This window comes from Haliotis rufescens, unplaced genomic scaffold, assembly GCF_023055435.1.
Source record: "Haliotis rufescens isolate VD_foot unplaced genomic scaffold, xgHalRufe1.0.p SCAF_9, whole genome shotgun sequence".
Taxonomy (NCBI): Eukaryota; Metazoa; Mollusca; class Gastropoda; order Lepetellida; family Haliotidae; genus Haliotis; species Haliotis rufescens.
This window is the reverse complement of record NW_025964383.1, coordinates 42,810,906-42,832,625: the sequence shown is the minus strand read 5'-3', so window position 1 is coordinate 42,832,625 and position 21,720 is coordinate 42,810,906. Positions and strand designations below refer to the sequence as shown.

Sequence of the window (21,720 nt, the reverse complement as noted above, 5' to 3'; positions counted from 1 at the left end):
CACGTCAATGCAAAACATGTCTCACTACGCGCGATATATACGTAAGATTTCGCCAAGTTACTTATGTTGATGCATTTATTTCTTAATAGGGAAACAATAATGGGAAAAAGATAAATAGAATTCATCACTCGTGTTCTGTTAAATGGGAAAAATCCACCTCGTCCCGTTAATCGGTATTCCAGACGTCTGATGAAACCTCCCGGACGCTCCCACCAGATGCTCCCTGACGTTGCCCGGACGTTTTACACTCATTGAACCATCTGGGGCCACGCATGAACTTTTGAAAACGTCTGTGTATCAGTATTAGTTATGGAATAGTATACAGAATATGACACTATAAAAGAACATTATTTTTGTTCCATAAGCAAATTTACATTGTATCCTTCAAATCCTACCTTACGAATACCTCGTCAGTTCGAATAAAATATAATCGTATTTGCTTCGCAGTTTCACCATTTAAAAAGAATAGGGGTGTATGTGAGTGAGTGAGTTATTATTTAAAGTCACAGCGGCAATATTTCAGCCATATCGTGACTTGAACAAGTTATAGCATATATAAAAAAACTGTCGTCAAAGGACAGTACAACAACTAGCAATACATCACAGATTATAACTATAAAACTAGTTTTAGAACAATAAAATGATTGGATTATGTCATAAAAACAGGCTCTTGATCACCAACAACTAAAGTTAAGCCTTTGCTACCTGCATGGACCCCGGCAGGATTTACACCATCCCTTCAGTTATTGGTGGTTATGGAGAAATTTAGCCAAAATTAAAACAAACAATCATTCTACGATTAAAAACCTGGTATATATGAATTACTTTGAGTGAAGTGGGCTTATGCACCCTCTCTGGGGAACAATAATTTTACGGTACTTCAACCCCCATCAAGGGTACAACCACTAACAATCTCAGTTCATAATTATATATTACCAATTTATAAAATGTATAACTTTCTACATCAACATTTATTAATGAATTCAATTTCTTTTAAAAAATTAATAATTAAATGAGAGTTGATGTTAAAAAGATCCTTGAGTGATGAAATTTTGAAAAAGTTATCCCTTGTGACGGAAAAATCAATACAGTCAAGCAGGACATGCTTGACTGTGATTCGACCATCGCAAGGGATGCAGAATGGAGGGGTGTATGTAATTTTTTCCAGCTATATGTTATTTTGTATAATTAATACAAGAACACAATTATATAGAACACACTTTATTATTTAGTATCATTCTCCCGGACGCTCCCTGGCATTGCCCGGACGTTTCCGGACGCTCCCGGGCGTTTCCGGACGTTTCCGGACACCCCCGGGCGTTATTTAGTAGGACCGGTGTTCGTTTCTCAACTGATCACTTAGATTGTTTCAGGTGTTTCACATAGGTGTCATGTCTCAAAGGTCGACTGAGAAAGCCCACGTGACAACTATTTTCATAACGTCCTCGGTTCCTAAAAAATCCATAGAGTTAGATAACAATGAGCAATCAATCAATATATTATCGGTTAACCCTTTGAACAAAGTATGTTGTTTTTACATCGGCACTTCACGCCATAATATAGTGTATTCCCTTTGTTTTCTTAAACCTAGACATGTAAACACTCACTTTTGACATATCCACTGTGCAAGATAACAGTGATTAATCAATCAATGTATTTTCTGTTAATCCTTTGATGACTAGGAACGATCCGTTGATTTACAAAAAAGTAAATCAACTGATCATTCATCTCTTGCTGGGCTGCCACGTGCATATTACATAACACACATTTCACCTCACTTGAAACCTGGATTTAGATTGAATAATTACCCCAGACACAATAAATGCCAAATGGGAACCTTTGTCAGGTATTCTGAGCGGTGCTACCACTAATTATACCTGTAATAAATTTATTAACTGAGCATCAAGTGAATGACGACAAATACACACACGTGTAGGGTTATACCAGAAAACATGGATGACAACAAGGGAGTAGTAATCATATTATCGACGCAATCCGAAATCCGAAAATACTTTCACTGCATGGATACTCTTTTATTATTAAACTATAACAATCATATAACTATTTCTAAATGACGACATCCGATGATCTTCTTTTTGTCTGTTTGTTTAGGCTGAAGAAATTAATTAACATACGCCCTTTGTCGAAATCTTTATAGATCTCGGTTAACCAATCAGTATTCAAAAATGAGTAAAACAATTATTGCCTCCAAGTTTATTCAGCTGTCCTTGCAGACGGTAGCCCAGTCTCTTGTCACGCTCAGTTGCGTTGCGTATCATCCGGGTACTCCCGGGGAAAAAACAATAACAAAGGCAACAACCAGTCCCGGGGAATTGCTTAAGATCAGTGCCCCTTTATTTTTTTAAGAAGAGCAGTATAAAATATGTCGGCCGTAGTTTGATTACAGTCATGTTCTGGAAGATATCAATTCTTTATTTCGATGCATGCGCCACTAAGAAACGTACGATGAAACTCATGAGCACGTGTATGGTGATGATGATGATGATGATGATGATGATGTTGTTGTAGATTATACGCGCGCTTCCGGTGTTGTCGATTTCGCACTCGGGATGGTGCTGACAAGACAAGAAACATGATTTTGGCAAATCGGGATTCGAACCGACGACCATAGGTTTCTTGCCCTCCTCAGAACAAAATGCCACACTTGCACACACACAGACACACAGAGAGATAGACAGACAAACACACACGGAGACAGACAGATAGACACACACACACACCACGCCCACCATATTTTAAAAATGGGCATAATCTTAAAGACGTGTCAATTACCAACCTCCCACTCAATCCAAAGAAAGTTATCAGGAAGTTTTTATTTCTGACTTTTAGTTAAGTGAGTGAGTATAGTTTTACGCCGCTTTTAGCAATATTCCAGCAATATCACGGCGGTGGACACCATAAATGGGCTTCACACATTGTACCCATGTCGGGATTCGAACCAGGGTCTTCGACGTGACGAGCGAACGCTTTAACCACTAGGCTACCCGACCGCCCCCTTTAAGCTAAGAAGAGATAGTAAATCTCACCCAAGTTTCTATTTATATCAACGCTAGACAATAAAAGTTTACAAATACGGGGCTTGCTTTTATCGACGAGCGTTAATACAATAATATTTTTGTATATTTGATATAAATAACGCAAGATTATATTTATCATCCATTCTGCCAACAGTTTTAGTTTTTTAACAGTGGCTTGAGGCTAAAAGGTTGATTATATAAGCACATAACAAGACCGGTACAAATATATGGCTTAATGATTGTGTAACATGTCTCGCCACGCACCGCGTGCATCTCACTGGCGTGGCGCTGTCGGGATTATAAATCACCCCTTACGTTATATAACTCGACAGATTCCGTTTGTCGCCACGACAGCCAAACGAACGTTTGTTGGCACTGGATAAAGAATAAACTACTGTATGGATTTATCGTGTGTATTCAGTGGGTGAGTTGAGGTTGTCGCTGCTTTGAACAATATTTCAGTTGGTGTCCTCCCATTAGTTAGACGTCCCAATAGTTAGACAGCTTAAAACAACACTTTAAACGGTTGAGTGCACACAAATCCTTTTGCCTGTTACCTCTGACTTTAAAATTGAATAGTCCAGATAAGATCTAACAAACAAAGCAAAGCAGCTTAAATAGATACTTTAATATTATACTTAACATTTAATGACACTTTACATTTGATAAATTTTATACAGTTTGGATTTGTAGATTGCTGATTGTGTATTGCTGAGGCCATGCCCATTAGTTCGGCCGTGAATATGGATTGGTTGTTTGGGAGTCGGTAAGATTGTGTGTTTTGGGTTGGTTGTGCGATGTGGACTCCGAAACCAGTGTGTTTTGAGATCGGTTCTGAGGATCGTTAATCATAATATTGAAGAGTGTTGGGCTAAGGATGCTGCCCTGGGGAGTGCCATTTTCTAGGGGACATTGGTCCGATAGCGTTTGGTCTATGCCCACGGTGATTTTGCGGTTTGTTAGGAAACTTTGGATGTAGTTAATTATTCGACCTTTAAGACCTGTTTTTTGTACTTACTTCCACGCCGCGAGGTGAAGTACTCTACTTTCCTTAAACCAGTCATATCGATACTGATAATGATACATACCCCATGATCATTTTTATTTGTTGGATAAGTAGATAATCTAAACTCAAGTCCTTCAACTGAACATACAGTAAGACCTTAGTTTAAATAGTTAATCTCATGCCTATTGAACCTGTGCTGAGAGTAAGGTAATTTAGGTTAATTAAACGAAATTGTAACATATATACTCCCTATACTGTGAGTCCCCTATCCCTACTCAGTAATTTAATCTAATTAGGACTGATCCATTATACCTGTAGGTATATTCGATCTTTGCCTAAATAAAAATGTCTAACAAATGGGACGTCTAACAAATGGGACGTCTAACTAATGGGATATAACCTTTCAGTTATATCAAGGCGCGTCAGCCGGGAGGAAAGCTCGAAGTGATGCAGATCGCAGACGTTTGGTGAAACGTACGTGACACCCACGAGCACGGGTATGGTGCTGACAAACCAAAACAAGACCGGATTCGAACCCACGATCATCCTAAATTATCCAGTTTTTTTCTAAGAGACAGCATAAATCCCTTAAACCGCGCTTCACAGCAAAAAACACACGCTTTTTTCCGAGCCAATGCTAGTCACGTGGCATAGCGCAAGCAAACCTCAGCTCAAGCGAACATCAGTTTTCTATCAATTTTGAATTTGAATTCTTTTATAATATAATGTCTTTGTTTTTATTTATTCGTACATGTGTAGGCCCATGGTACGTGTCATGGTTCAATACAAATACATTGTAATATTTCTAATTGTAGTTTGGTCATAGTCACACATTAAAATATTACATTTTTCTAGTGCAGGATGGACATAATACTTTTCATGGATATATTGTTGCTTTATATTGACATATTCTTTACAAATTATCAAACAGTGATATTCATTTTCCACACAACCAGTATTACATAGTATACAGATCCTCAACCTCCTTGGCGTTTCGACCCGTGAAGATTCCGGGGTAGAATAGGTTTTCAGCAACCCATGCTTGCCGTAAAAGGCGACTATGCTTGTCGTAAAAGGCGACTAACGGGATCGGGTGGTCAGGCTCGCTGACTTGGTTGATGCATGTCATCGTATCCCAATTGCGTGGATCGATGCTCATAACGTCAATCACTGGATTGTCTGGTCCAGACTCGATTATTTACAGACCACCGTCATGTAGCTGGAATATTGCTGGGTGCGGCGTTAAACAACAAACAAACAAACAATAGTATACAAGAGGCGCTTAATTTTAGACACCCAATTAGATTTGCCATTAGAAGCTTCAAGATACAACATTTTATAACTAATCTTCGGTAACGGGAATCAACCATATTTAAGATCCTACACCAGTATGAAATGCAACGTTGGTAGGCTGTAATATACAAGAGATATCGTCCACATTTACCGCGGACAGTCTGGCCTGATGTGGAAGCCTTAATCCCGAACAGCAGTTTACAAGCTAGCAAATGGCAGATTCGATTTTCTTACAATTATTCACTCCCCAGATTTCCGCCCGTACAATAAGCATCAAATATTAAAATAAATACATCGCAGTCAGATGGTTTTAGATTCCTAAGTGACCTTGAATTCTTTTACAATGTAACATTTAAACAGGTTGGTAAGATAAATTCGTTGTAGCAGGATCACTCGGGGTACATGGGATTTTATGCGTCCCGCGTTAGGTTTTGTCGAGTGGTATAAAACGTAACGCGTGACGCATAAAACCCCACGTACCCCTCGTCAACCCGCTACAACTTATAATATACATTTGTTTAACTCCTTTTGTCCTTCAAGAGCGTTGGATGTCATGACAGCTGTTGTCGTCTTCACTACCGGTTGCAATATGCTCCCAATTCGTTCATTATTATCATGCATCTATTACTAGGCACTAATTTCCTACACAATTTTGGAAGTTTAAAGTAATTTCAGAGTATCCCCTACTTTTTTGTATATTTTATTTAACCCTGATCTTATCTTTTGCATTGCCAAAACGTGTCATTACATTATAACTAAGAAATATGTGAGATATGGCGAACGAATTTGTTATAATGGTTTTGCATGTGATTTTGTATATTTATATTCATATATTTAAAAAAAATATCATAAATATTTTATTATGTATATATTGTCTCTCACAAGTCACTGAGCGATGGGAATTGTGTACCAGTTGTACTAATGTATTTTATGCCTTACGTTTCATGGTTTTGCGAATATGTGAGTGAGACATAAATGAACACACCCATCTGTGTCTTCAGTAGCGAGGGACCCGTGAAGATCCAGGGTAGAATAGGTCATCAGCAGCGAGGGACCCGTGAAGATCCAGGGTAGAATAGGTCATCAGCAGCGAGGGGGCCCGTGAAGATCCAGGGTAGAATAGGTCATCAGCAGCGAGGGACCCGTGAAGATCCAGGGTAGAATAGGTCTTCAGCAGCGAGGGACCCGTGAAGATCCAGGGTAGAATAGGTCATCAGCAGCGAGGGGGCCCGTGAAGATCCAGGGTAGAATAGGTCATCAGTAGCGAGGGACCCGTGAAGATCCAGGGTAGAATAGGTCTTCAGCAGCGAGGGACCCGTGAAGATCCAGGGTAGAATAGGTCATCAGCAGCGAGGGACCCGTGAAGATCCAGGGTAGAATAGGTCATCAGCAGCGAGGGGGCCCGTGAAGATCCAGGGTAGAATAGGTCATCAGCAGCGAGGGACCCGTGAAGATCCAGGGTAGAATAGGTCTTCAGCAGCGAGGGACCCGTGAAGATCCAGGGTAGAATAGGTCATCAGCAGCGAGGGGGCCCGTGAAGATCCAGGGTAGAATAGGTCTTCAGTAGCGATGGGGACCGTGAAGATCCAGGGTAGAATAGGTCTTCAGCAGCGAGGGACCCGTGAAGATCCAGGGTAGAATAGGTCATCAGCAGCGAGGGACCCGTGAAGATCCAGGGTAGAATAGGTCTTCAGCAGCGAGGGACCCGTGAAGATCCAGGGTAGAATAGGTCATCAGCAGCGAGGGACCCGTGAAGATCCAGGGTAGAATAGGTCATCAGCAGCGAGGGACCCGTGAAGATCCAGGGTAGAATAGGTCATCAGCAGCGAGGGGGCCCGTGAAGATCCAGGGTAGAATAGGTCTTCAGTAGCGATGGGGACCGTGAAGATCCAGGGTAGAATAGGTCTTCAGCAGCGAGGGACCCGTGAAGATCCAGGGTAGAATAGGTCATCAGCAGCGAGGGACCCGTGAAGATCCAGGGTAGAATAGGTCTTCAGCAGCGAGGGACCCGTGAAGATCCAGGGTAGAATAGGTCATCAGCAGCGAGGGACCCGTGAAGATCCAGGGTAGAATAGGTCATCAGCAGCGAGGGACCCGTGAAGATCCAGGGTAGAATAGGTCATCAGTAGCGATGGGGACCGTGAAGATCCAGGGTAGAATAGGTCTTCAGCAGCCCATGCTTGACGTTAAAGGCGACCATGCTTGTCGTAAGAGGCGACTAACGGGATCGTGTGTTTATGCTCGCTGACTAGGTTGATGGACGTCATCGCATCCCAAATGCGTGGATCGATGCTCATGATGCCGATCAACGGAGAGTCTGGTCAAGCTTCGATTATTTACAGACCGCCGTCATAAAGCTGGAATATTGCTGAGTACGGCGTTAAACAACAAACAAACATCAGTAGCGAGGGACAGATGTAGCCAAAAGAACACCTACAACTTTATGGATAACAACTTCTGGCTTGATACACGTTTCGATGTAGAGTCTTACACTTTGTGAAGCTGGAGGTTGACCATTGATCCCGTTCAGAGCGTCCCAGGTCAACGACAAGAGTACGGGATCGATTGATCCCAAACAAGGCTCTTCGAAATCGAGCTCAAACGGCGAATTTAAATTGCTGCGAACTTTCATCAGGCTACTGGAGAATGAGTTACGATTAGGAATCGTCCCGATGTACTTTGCACTTCCTCGTCGTGTCTTGCAACGTCGAAATGAACGTCAAGTCAATGTCAACCTGAGACCTAATGACATACTTGGCGGCGGATCGGTTGTGGGGTCGGGTGCCATCACTATGACTGAGCGAACTCCACATTACGAAAGGAAAGGTCACTGAACAGTACAACCGGGACAACATACTGACACCCTTTGTTGTCCCGTCTCGACGTAGATTCTTACACCGCTCTGCACGTGGTCAATCGCCAAGCCCCGGGTTGATAACGGTGTATGAATGTACATCGAAACGTCGCTTATATGGAATAAACCAGAAGGATGTCAGCTTCTTGATCATGAGGAACACAACGTTTCGGAATATATGAGTGAGTGAGTGAGTATGGTTTTATGCCGCTTTTAGCAATATTCCAGCAATATCACGGCGGGGGACACCAGAAATAGGCTTCACACATTGTACCCATGCCGGGAGTCGAACCAGGGTCTTCGGCGTGACGAGCGAACACTTAAATCACTAGGCTACCCGATCGCCCCTTCGGAGTATATGCTTACTCCATCATTTGGTGAATCCTCTATTGTTTAGGAAGACAGTGCGACCCATCATGAGATAAGGGATCTTATGGGTAGAAATCACATTTTCACTTCTTATTATATTTTAAAACTACAGCATCTTAGGACCATATAAAAACCATTGATAAGTTTCAATTAATATTTATTACAGAGATACATGACATCAAACAATTGGACTCATCTTTTTCCAAAGTCCCATTTTCAGATATATGACTGTTTATGTAATAATTGCAGTTTTTAGATATACTGTCTGATTAATTGAAAGTAGAGATGTATGCTGAAATGCTTTGAAATAATGATTTCATTACATTACAAACTAACGAGAGAGAAATACGATATTCTTTAACAGTCAGCACACATGGCGGCATTTACGGGAAGCAAGTTGCGGCACACGTCTTTCTTTATGACGTCACAGCACAATTGTATCCAAGCAACCATGGCACTTTTCTCCTGGTGGGTCACAAACTACCTCTCTCGCTGGACAGTAGAAAAACCATGCAGTGCATGATATAGGATATATTTAGTTCAAAATATTTATGAAAAAAGGGCTAAAGACCTGCCTAAATAATGCGTCACGTGCTCGGGTGAAATCACATTTTTTACTGCTGAGTGAGAAAATGGTAGTTGCTACCTACAACTTCCGGTTTGGCATGGACAGCGCTTACACTCTGCGCAGTAGTGTATAGCAAAGATTTTTAACTGTCAATACCCTTCCTCATTATAAATGCTGACATTGAAATTGCAAGCAGTTTCATAAGACACAAAACCCATCCAAAATATAGATCATTTCCTCATTCAAGGAAGTTACAAAGTTGACATTGGTCTGTGGGTGTCGAGTCACATGACGCTGTCACATATCTGCGTTAAACAACATACAAACAAGCAAAGGAATTTTAGAATGGAAATAAAAAACATAGCCTTCTCTCGGAATGTAGGTGTTGAAGAATCAATCCATAGGTTCCTGCTTTCCATCTCAGTTCTTGTGTGGGTAGAGTTCGGTAAGCAAATATCAAATGACAAATGACAAAGTATCACGTCCCCAGGAGCAGCAGATGCGATCAATATTCACCAGCACAAACTGCTGGTCGCGTGATTCCAAACAACGTGTCCAAATCGACTCCAGGTTGTTGATGCTCAACGCGGCCTTATCGCCGAGTTCTCAACGTGAGAAGTGCGATGATTGAAACTTAAGGAAACCCCGTAAATCTGGCAATCCCGATTCCTGGTTGATTACTGTTAATTGTTAATTCGATGATTTTATTGCTTTCGTTATTTCCGGATGAACGAGGTTTGTTTATTTGTTTGTTTGTTTGTTTGTTCTTCATGCCCTGTGACATCAAACCAACGTGATTGATCACGTGCACAGTATACTTGTTACATGTTTACAAATCTTCCCGGATATTTTAGTTAGGAAGGACCAAAATACATACATGACTAAATGTCCGCGGTGTTCTATGTTATTTCGGGAAAAAACTGCACGTCATTGTAAGTGTCTTGTTTGACAACGGTATAAGGATATATGCCGAAACAGTGTTACAATGGGACGGTTAAGGCCAAAATTGTGCACTTTGGGTTAAAAGCACCAAACTTGGCACTTACACATTGAACCATTCCGAACATTTCTGGATATGGATCCACCTCAGCAGAGCCCCCTGGTGGTAGAAAATCCAAGATGGCCGCCAACATGGCTGAACTCTCTAATGATATCAATACATACTCAATATATCATAGTTATCTGGTCAATTTATACAAGTTATCATTGTAATGTATTTAGGAGTAATCACAACAACCCTGTATATAATTTAAACCTAGTATGCAGCACCCCCTGGTGGTGATGAAAGTTCAAGATAGCCGCCGACATGGTTGAAATCTCTAATAACTTTAATCTATACTCATTATATCATAATTATCTGGTCAATTCATACAGTTTATCACAGTGTCTTTTTCAGGATCAATTGCGGCAATGCTTTATATGATTTCAAATCTGGTATGCAGCGCCCCCTGGTGATGACGAAAATCCAAGATGGCCTCCAAAATGTTTAGTTTTCAGAAATTGTCTATTTCTACAGCATATATAGATATCATTTGATATCTTTGGACTAAGGACAAGTTGATAAGTTTTGATATGATGAAACATTTTTAAATGACATTGTATCAATTTGCATTGTGTATGGTCTATTCTCGGCATATTATATTATAAACGGTCTACTGAGAAATGTTCTACCTAGTTTATATCGGATCACCCCAAAACCACTCATCTTGGAATGGATTCATATCTTAAAAACAGGAATGTATGTATAAGTACTATTGATATTATTACCATGAACCAATGACATCAACTTACTTACTACTCTCGTCACGATATGGCTGAAATACTGCCGATGTGACGTTAAATATTAACTCACTCACTCACTCACTCACTCACTACTTACTACTCAAGTAGGACCAGGAATATCGGTTCAATGTATGCGTTTACGATTCTATAATTCAGTTACAGTGAACACTTCCCTTTAAAGTATCACATGGCACTGTACTCAAGACCGGCAGTGTAAAGTTTACAAAGGTTTGCAGGACTTCTTACAGGTGAGGGGCGGTCGGGTAGCCTTGTGGTTAAAGCGTTCGCTCGCCACGGCGAAGACCCGGGTTCGATTCCCGACATGGGTACAATGTGTGAAGCCCATTTCTGGTGTCCCCCGCCGTGATATTGCTGGAATATTGCTAAAAGCGGCGTAAAACCATACTCACTCACTCACTCTTACAGGTGTAGTGTTAGTTTATAACATTTCTTGGTGCCTGACCAAGTGTTGTCCACTTGGGTATCTATATATTACTGCATGTCCTCTCCCAACCCCTGACTCAAACACCTGTCCCCATATATGCATTGGTGCTGTCTTAGAGCTGCCTCTTTGGGTTGAAATGTCAATTGTCTGAGATCTTTCATTGACCTTCCAAATAAACCAGTGAGAACGACAAACCGCTCAAGTATCTGCATTGCCTTGTCAGAGATATTTGCTGCTGATGGGAAAGCATTGGTGACTTCGGGAATTACTTGACACGTATCCCAAGCATATGAACCGGTGAAGGCATGAAATAGTGACAATGTCTTTGAATTGGGCCTCTAGAATGAGTGAGTGAGTTGGGTTTAACACCGCTTTTAACAGTGTTACAGTTATATCACGGCGTGTCAGCGTAATGTGGGAGGAAAGCTCGAAGTGATGCAGGTTTACCACTTCGGTGAAACCCACGAGCACGGGTATGGTGCTGAAAAACAGAGAAACATAATCGGGCCGAACCGGGATTCGAACCCGCAATCATAGGTTTCTGGCGTGCCCAAGGGACGCAACTCTGCACAGCGAATCGCGGCGCCTTAGACGATTGGGCCACCGGCGCACCCACAACAAATAATGATCAATTCTAATACTATTGTGATTGTTAGTTATTTCTTGAGTTGTCATTTGAATATTATTATGGTTTGATAGATATTTGATATTATAGTCTATGTCAGAAATATTGTAACGTTAAGCTTTAACTCGGAGATGATGCCGATTTATAGTGCTAGCCCACTGAGATACCATGCTGCAGTTTAACATGAATACCCCACTCAGACACAGTATACTGACTCCGAGCCGACCAGTCCTTGTTTTAGCCCATTAATGCCGAGCGCCAGACAGGGTAACAACAAGTACCAGCTTTTAACGTCTTTTGGTATGACGCGGTCGGGGATCGAACCCCGGACCGCTTTCCTGGTGGATGCTCTACCACTAGACCACGGAGGCGGTCCTTGTTAATTAGAACAAGTGGGACACGAAATCACCTATTATAGCATGCTACGTCGTGTCTCCACAAATAATTTGTCTGACGAGATTAATGATTATATAATGTGTTCAAATTTCATCAAGAGACGATTGTGGTCAAAACAGATGAAAGAAAAGATTCACCTACACGAAAAACGGTTGATAAACAATTTGCTTTTGAGCGGATTATCTCTATCCAGATATCTCACAATACGATCTGGACGAGAACATATAGGTTATGGAAACTTGCTCTCGATAGACCAGAATATTTTAATTCTTAAACTAGACTAGTTCCTGAGGTACAATGCCAATAGAATCAAAGGGAATGCGTTTCTGGAACAGTTGCGAATTTTTTAGTGAAAAAACGTTTTCATGTCATGTCTAAAGAATTTAGAAGAAAGAAATATAATATTTTATAAAATATTTGTTAGAATCTGGACAGACGATGATACCTTTCTGTCTTTTCTGCTTGGGGTTTACCTGAACAACTTGAAGATGAATTAGATTTACAATGTATGGGCAGAAAGCATGATAAATATTGTTGGTGCGGTTAAAAAGAGGGAAGAAGTCATCCGAAGCTGCTTATACTAAACAATGTATATATTGTAAGCAAGTTACACTTGTAAAAAGCACATGCTAATTGTCCATTTAATTACACCAAAATAACAATATGATACACATGTATATGAACTTCTCCCGATGTATATATAATATACATCTATGTGTGCGTGTGTGCACACTTTGCTATAAATGTTGTTTTATCACTGTATACCTTGTACCCTTCATGAAATGGAGGAAATAAAGACGATTTATCCATCTATCTATGGCAAGTTTTGGTATTCATATATTTTCTGTTTTTGTGTTGATATGATTTCTATTTTCGTATATTGATATATATATCTTTAGCTGCTCTGTTTATATATACGTTCGAGTAGCTGTCTGTCTCACAGAAATAGAGTTAATTTGGCCTTTGCTATTGCATCTATTGGCTTATATATATAGCTGATCTAACGGCAATTCTTGTTTGAACCGAGCCCGGGCTGGGGCGTGGTCTTGACATTCCTGTAACACGTGAGCAATGGATTCAGGCTGATTGCAAGATGGCCAAACCTTGTCATAGTGCTTCTTGTGACCAAGTCTGAGGCGTGAGATGGCTATTTGAACTTTCCTTTCGTTTGAGTTGATATAAATGGAATACTGTTACAACCGGCGTTAAACCCAACTTACTTACTTAGCAATGAGAGGCCAACGAGTGTTTTCCTTGCTTGACAAGTTGCCATTGAGGGAGTTTTACGCGGCTTTTAGCAATATTCCAGCATCATCACCTCAGGGGACACCAGCAATGTGCTTCACACGTTGTACCCATGTGCGGAATCGAACCCGGGTCTTCGGCGTGACGAGCGAACACTTCAACCACAAGGCTACCGCAGCGGCCCTGGGTAACCGGAGTAGGACGTATATGAGTTAACATGGCATGTACCTGTCCTCAACACTTTTGACACAAAGTCAATCAACTGACTCTAGAGCGTTCACAATCACACTATCTTTGTGAAGATCCGGGGTAGAATAGGAGCAACCCATCCTTGCCGGAAATGCCGACTATGCTTGTCGTAAGAGGCGACTAACGGGATCGGGTGGTCAGGCTCGCTGACTTGGTTGATGCATGTCATCGTACCCCAATTGCGTCGATCGATGCTCATGATGTCATGGTCCAAACTCGATTATTTACAGACCGCCGTCATATAGCTGGAATACTGCTGAGTACGGCGTTAAACAACAAACAAATAAAACATGATCTCAAGATGAAACTTGCAACGACAATTAAACTCCACCGCATCAATTAAAACACGCTGAATAGTTTATAATCCACGTGAAACTAACATTGAAAAGTAGGTTTTCGAGGAAAGAAATCAAGCAATATTTGCAAATATCACATTCGTTCCGATTTCAGCACGAAGCGATTACCCTTTGATCACGCGAGGAGAGCCGAGTTTTAATCGAATGGAATCCGTTCGCCACACGTTTGACCTTAAATCAATACCTTTACCTAAGAGCTAGAATTCCATTCTACCACTCCGATTTCCCTCCATGAAAGCGGAAAGTATGTCACATTCGGCTGTCTCGAGACACGTGCCGGCTGTTCACGTTGCAGTGGCCGTACGTGACGTCACCACTATACAGAGACCTAAGAGGCTTCAATCAGTTTTGTATACACTACATGTGTTGACGGAGGCTGAGAAAGCTGCTCTTGAATGTTCAGAACACAGGGTATTTTAAGTAAAATACAAACAGCCGGTGAATAAGGTGAGTAAAGTTATCCTAATACATGCATATATATATACATTATGTTTTACACGATATCTTTTTTTTTTACACCAATGAGGATATCTTTATAATGATATGCTAATGGTGGTATCTTTATGATGAATATGTTTCATTGTAACTTTTATCGTCTTGTTTAATTTGAATAAACACGCTGTAATTGATGATCACTGATTCGAAACAACGCTCGGTGTTCTCAAAACAGGGAGGGGGCACGGGTGGCCAAGTCGTCTTAAGCGCCGCGATTCGCTGTGCAGAGTTGCGTCCCTTGGGCACGCCAGAAACCTATTATTGTGGGTTCGAATCCCGGTTCGCCCCGATTATGTTTCTCGGTTTGTCAGCACCATACCCGTGCTCGTGGGTTTCACCGAAGTGGTAAACGTCTGAGACCTGCATCACTTCGGGCTTTCCTCCCGCATTAAGCTGACTCGCCGTGATATAACTGGAATACTGTTAAAAGCGGCGTTTAACCCAACTCACTCACTCACTAAACAGGTAGAAGTATGAAAAAGCGGATACATTATACCTTTTAACTTTAAAAACTCATTTAATATCCTTGACGTCGAACGATACAAAGAGGCAATCGGGACCAAGTTTGTCTGTAACTATTTCACATACATCTACATTTTGATATTGATGTTCAAGTTATGTTTCACGTCATGGCCCAGAAAAGGTTAAAAAGATTTGTCTTCATTGTTTTGGTAATTTCCTTTTGTCGAAAGCAAGCTTTTAAAATTTTAAATTAATCAAACGCCCATGTTGACACTGTTTGCTATAGTACACTAACTCTCCCATGAGGGAACAACTAATTGATTTTTAGGGGTGGAGATTTTGGTTTGAGATTATCATGTTTTTATGTTTAGGTGCTCAATTATTGTTGTAATTAAATCAAGATAACGAACTGTTATCTGTGGATGCTTAACTGCATGCAAGAGAAGGGACATTATTAAAACAAAATTAAAATTACGTTTTGAGACACCCAGAGCTCCTGATAAGCTTTTGGTGTTGTGGGTATTTTACCCATGCATTTTAAAATCATTGGGTATCAGTAATTCTATCTGCGTATTCAAATTTCTGTTACCCACTAGTTTTTACACATGTGGGTATTTAGGTTAAATATTTAAAAACACTATTCATCTAGTCCCTGCAAACTGGTGTCTTGTGGGTTCGAGAGCTTTATAGGACTCAAAAATACCACGATACTTCCACAAGAAAGTGTGATGGCAAACGTTTTTTTTCAAAATAGGTTGCTGATTTGCTAATCGAATACGCAGGGTTACTTCACAATATTTTGATGATACGCACACGTTTTATTTTTGTAGCGTATCTGTAATGTTCGTTGCGTATTTGATACGCTTGGATTATATTTTACTGTGTATTTCTGCATTTCTGATGTGTATTTTACGCAGATACGCAGCTTATCTGGAGCTTTGGACACCCCACCCCTACCCACACCGCTTCTGAATATCAAATCAAATCGCTGATATATATGAAGGCTCTAAAGGATAATTCAAATATACATTTCTCAATGGAACATCTATCAATGAATATGTGCAGTGTTTTGTGTCTCGTTATATTATATCTCTTGCAATCGTGTGGTACTGACTTTGGTCACGACCCCGTTTAAACCCGACTGATAATCTATATACCCCCCAGCACTCTTATAAAGGAAAGCATAGGTTATATGGAAGCCCATTATAGAATGTGTGGAGCCCATTTCTGGCGTCCACTGGTGATAGTGGTGGAATATTGCTAAACGTGGCGTAAAATCATACTCACTCATTATACTCTCGTATTTGTTTTGTATTTGGGGCCAATCAAGCTAGGATTTGCATTAAAGGGAGATTAGCTTCTTTTAAAATATAACCATTCTTGGGGATCGGTTCTTTCTACGCGTTTGCGTTTTTATTTTCTTTAGGTTTGGAAATACAAATTTGGTTTGTCGTCGTTCAACGGGAACTTGACGTGTTAAATCGTTTTGGGGAACTGTGTTGGAATCAGATTGATCGATTTTATCAACTCGTTACAGTATTTTATACATTATTTCCGCGTCAGGAGCCCGGGTAGAATGTGTACCTCATTGTTAGTCGTAAGTGGGTACCAGTGGGGATTCCGGGTGAGATGGTCCCGAGCAAGCTGTGCTGGTCTTGAGAGAAGACTTCATGCACCAGTGGTCAGGCTCGTAAACGTTGTTGATTGTGTGTCACCATACCCAACGGCGTTAATAATTTATTGTTGCTCATAACATCAATCATTGGATTATCTGATTCAGGTTCCACTATTTACACACGCGCGCACACACACACACACACACACACAGTGACACACACAATTGCTTTAAAGGGAATGTACGCTTCTCTGGTTTCAGAGGAAATCATCAATTGTCAGATTTCGTCCTCTAACTGTTTCATTTATTCATGGTGATAGGTATATTGTCTTGACTTTTATTCGTGCATTGCTATACTTCGCACAATATATTGCAGGCCTCTTTCCTCTGTAGTTTGTTATGAATGTAAATATAATTAACCCATACTTGTGACAACTTCGTAGGCGTCTGCTAATTTTTGGATGTTGCCATGGTTACAATGCATGAGTAACAGACACATAATGAAGCTGGTCGGAATAGTTTCACTTTGTTTATCACACAAATCAGTTGCTTATTTCTGAATGTTATAATTTCAGTTTGACATGTCGCTTATGTAAACTGTGCAAAAAAGATGAAAACACGCATGAATTTGAAAAACACAATATACCAGTATTTTACGTATTGTGAAACGTAGTCATTTCTAGGTGACTAACGGGATCGGATGGTCAGGCACGCTGACTTGGTTGATGCATGTCACCGTATCCCAATTGCGTAGATCGATGGTCATGATATCAATCACTGGATTGTCTGGTCCAGACTCGATTATATACAGAGCGCCGTCATAATTGCTGGAATATTGTTGAGTGTCGCGTTAAACAGCGGCGTGATAGATATAACTGAAATACTGTAAAATAACTCACTCACTCACTCACACTTATTTGTCTGCCCGGATGGGGTGACTCCAGAGTATATCCACTACCAATGGCCGGCTTTCTCACACGATATGAATATGTTAATGGGATAGCTGAGTGATATAGTTCGGGGCGAAACTATACTTTATTACACTGCACGGGGGGTTAGAGTAAACTTTATTTCTTAAATACACACACCCACACTCAAATTGGAAGTACCGTATTTCCTCTAATAGACGCCGGGTCGATCAATTGATACAAGTAATGATCCCTAACGATTCAACTACGGATTTCGAGAGTTGATTGAGATATATCTACGGATATCTACGAACACAAAATATTTCCATTTCGTGACGATTCGGGGCATTCGTGGTCATAGTGAAATGGGGGTATTAATAGAAGCCGGGCCTCCAATAGACGCCGGGTCAAAGGCTTGTCCGAAACAAATAGAAGCCCGAGCGTCTAATAGAGGAAATACGGTACTTTTGAAACAAACACACACACACACACACACACACAGACACACACACACACACCTTGGTTCTGGAATGAAATAGGTCGAATTAACCTTTAGTGGGATGGAAAAAAACAGCATTTGGTCCAGGTTTGACGTAATATAGCTATATAGGGTATCAGCGATACAGCTGCCGACAAGATTGTGGTTGACCTTCTGCAATGACGTCAATAGTCTTTCACTGGTCGTTTGAGCGCATGTGAGGCGATTATGACAGAGCCACATAGTCCACATGCAGATACCTAGCTCGTCCAAAGTGCAGCGAATAATTTTTGTATATTTTTTTTCTGAGAGGCCGGCACATATACATGTAGGGGCGGTGTTTCGGTCACTGCAAAAGCCGTTCATTCAGGAGAGAACGTTTGTTTTTGTCAAACGCTTGTTCTCCTCTCTATCCACATAACCCGCCCGGAGAGTGGAAGGTCCAGGGTTCGATCCCGGGCCGCGTCATACAAAAAGACGTTAAAAGATTGTACTTGTTGTTACCCTGTCTGGCGCTCGGCATTAAGGGGCTAAAACAAGGACTGGTCGGCTCGGAGTCAGTATACTGTGTCTGAGTGGGATATTCATGTTAAACTGCGGCATGGTATCTCAGTGAGCTAGCACTATAAATCGGCATCAGTCCGGACTAGTACAAGCAGCAACACACACACATACACGTGCATGCACGTCGCTATATAAGTGCAATAATCTTGGACGCGACCTTAAACCCAATTTCACCTCACCTTTCCACATAACACATAATCAAGTTTACATTTTAATTACTTTTTTTGTGTAGGACAGGAGCAAATTAAAAATTAATTCCAAGTATTTTTTAAAGCATATTTACAGATTATATCAAATAGTCGGTCAAAAACGGTTCATTTATTTTAACTTCACTAAAATCGTATCATAAAACAGAGACATATCCCGGCATCCAAATAGGTTAACATTTATTTTGCTTATTTTAATCCCCAAAAGTCGGTTCCTAAAGATAAAAATTACCTCCTGATTTATTACTGCGTTTATTTTTTACGAAAAGTCTACATGCAGACATAATTATTTCGCGTAACGGATTGGTGTTTGAGGTTGTAACTGGCAATTTAAATTTGTTAAACGGGAAATAAAAGTATACACACACTTTTTTTCCCCGTTTACCACATTAAAATTGCCTCTTACAAACACCATAATTGTCTGTATATATATATATATATATATATATATATATATATATGCCTATATACATTAGATACATCGAGCGTTCTTTGCTATGGGGCGTGTTTGACATTGCGTGTACGCACATCGATTGACAGCAGTTCATACGCTATCGTGACAGCGAGGACGATTTTCTAGGTCGCGTTGTTACATATATACATACATTATATATTAATAGCTAAATTATGCGAACTGTATTTATTGTCTCTGCCGATTCGCGTCAATCACGAGGCTAAATGGGCGTTTATGACTATAGTACAACTTTTACATATGTGTTGGCGACTTTTTACCGTAATTTGAGATATTTTTGTCGATTTTGGAGGTTTATGACAGCACACAAACGGCGACACGTGAGCGGCTTTGTTCGTCCCAATTTTTAAACGAACTCCGTCTGCTCTCTTTGCTCCTCACATGCTCCATAGAACTCGCTTTACCGTCATTGATATATACCCTGCGATGTGGTGAGCTAGCAGCATCTCTGCTTGTGTAAGGCTTGTGTAAGGTCTTCTTTTGTATAATTCAATGTCAAGGTCAGTCAGACCTTGTACATTTGTAGTTGTCAACGGACTTCAGTATTCACACAGATTCTCACAAACAGTAAGGCGGATGTTAGTGTGTATGTGAGAAGGACAGTAGATTTTCAGAGAACAGGTATGTATCGCTATGTACATCCATTAAGGATATAGTTAATGAGTCAATTTCTTTAGCAGGTGCGTGATCAGCTGGTGATTGGAATTTACAGGTGTAGCAATGTATGGAATGTTCTTGAGACATTATGGACGATATTTTACCCAAGTAACATCCACGGTCGGTTAATCATCTGTCTATTAAATAGTCACACGATTAATAATGCAAATAACTATGAATAGAATAGATGACAAACATTTATGATACTACAGAATTATTGTTTTTGTGAGATGATTATTTTGACCAAATGGTTTTTTCATTATGATTTTTCTTTTAGTTTTAACATGTTAATTAGGTTTCTTTTACATATGTTTGTTATAATTGTTGATGTAGTTCAATAACAAACAGCGAGGCTGTTAAATTTAGAAAACAATTTGAGCATGGTAAATGTGAAATTAAATTTCATATTTCAAGTAGCCATAAGTTATTTTGTCCTACGGGACCAGAAATCTAAACTGTTTATGTCCAGCACCAATGTGTATGTATATAGGACACACTGTGTGCACACCCAGTGCTTGGTGGAAAAAAGGGTTCAGGGACAGTCAGTATAAACCATTGAGAAGCAAGCACCCACTTTTTGACATGCTTCAACATAGTCAGTGAGCCTGACCACCCGATCCCGTTAGTCGCCTCTTACGACAAGCATAGTCGCCTTTCACGGCAAGCTTGGGTTGCTGAACACCTATTCTACCCCAGATCTTCACGGGTCGGTAATCCTGATAGAATCTATAGCCTTAGGTAATGCTGATAGAATCTATAGATATTGAGGGAATGAAAATTACTTGGAGCTATATTTGTAGCTGATAGTTTTTTGTTAGTTGTTTGAGAGCGGTGCAGAGATTCCGACACTTGGAAAGTTGTCTTGCCTTTGGATGTTTAGATCACTAAGAATGAGTTAAATATGGACAATTGCTATCAGACTCTCCAAAATGCAGCACATAGTTGTGTTTGGTGTATGGAAAAGTCTGGTTACAGAAACACATTTGAGGATATATTGTAACAGAGAATTCTTGTTAAGGTACAAAATAATTGGATTAGAGCTGGACAACCCCCTAGCCCCCTATTACCCCGAGCCGGGTACCAGCTGTAGGTCTCAAGAGTTGGGTAAAAATATCCGATTGGGAATTGTTTTACCGGAGCCCAAACAAAAAGTATTCAGTTACACATATGAAACGATCAAGCCATGTGCACACTGAAGCTGACTGGAGCTCTATCATTAGTTTGAAGAAATGCGTATGTAGTCAAGAAATGTGAACATTAGTAACTTGTTGTGTAACCATTCAGTTATGGTGAATTTTTGTCATTAATCAATATATCACCTGACTAACCACGGGTCCGGGTAGTCCTGTGGGTATCCGGGTCCCCTGCCGTGATATTGCTGAAATATTGGTAAAGGTGGCGTAAAACCATACTCACTCACCATGCTCACCTCAATCTCTGTACGGAATAATTAAGGGGGTGGGTGTGTGAGGGTTTTTTCATGCACAAACGTACTAAAAATACTGACCTTTCACTAATGCTTGTCATATTTTTGGATGGCGCTCCTCATGTTCTTTTGTTTTTTTTGTTACCCTCCCTCAAAATGCAAAATCACATTATTATTATTTTATGTCCTTTTTTTCAACTTTTTTTTTTGA

At 40.5% G+C, this 21,720-nt stretch overlaps 1 protein-coding gene across 3 annotated transcripts in view; it reads left to right on the top strand.

Moving 5' to 3' along the window:
- The first annotated feature begins 14,580 nt into the window (after positions 1–14,580).
- LOC124125013 (protein timeless-like) overlaps positions 14,581–21,720 on the top strand; it is a 38,804-nt gene continuing 31,664 nt past the window's right edge. For 2 of the 3 annotated variants that reach the window (XM_046488327.2, XM_046488329.2), the window contains exon 1: positions 19,912–20,047. The gene's annotated coding sequence lies outside the window, so the exon portion shown is untranslated. Of the gene's footprint in view, positions 14,674–19,911; positions 20,048–21,720 lie in introns of those variants that run through there. The other variant, XM_046488328.2, reaches the window with a different exon arrangement.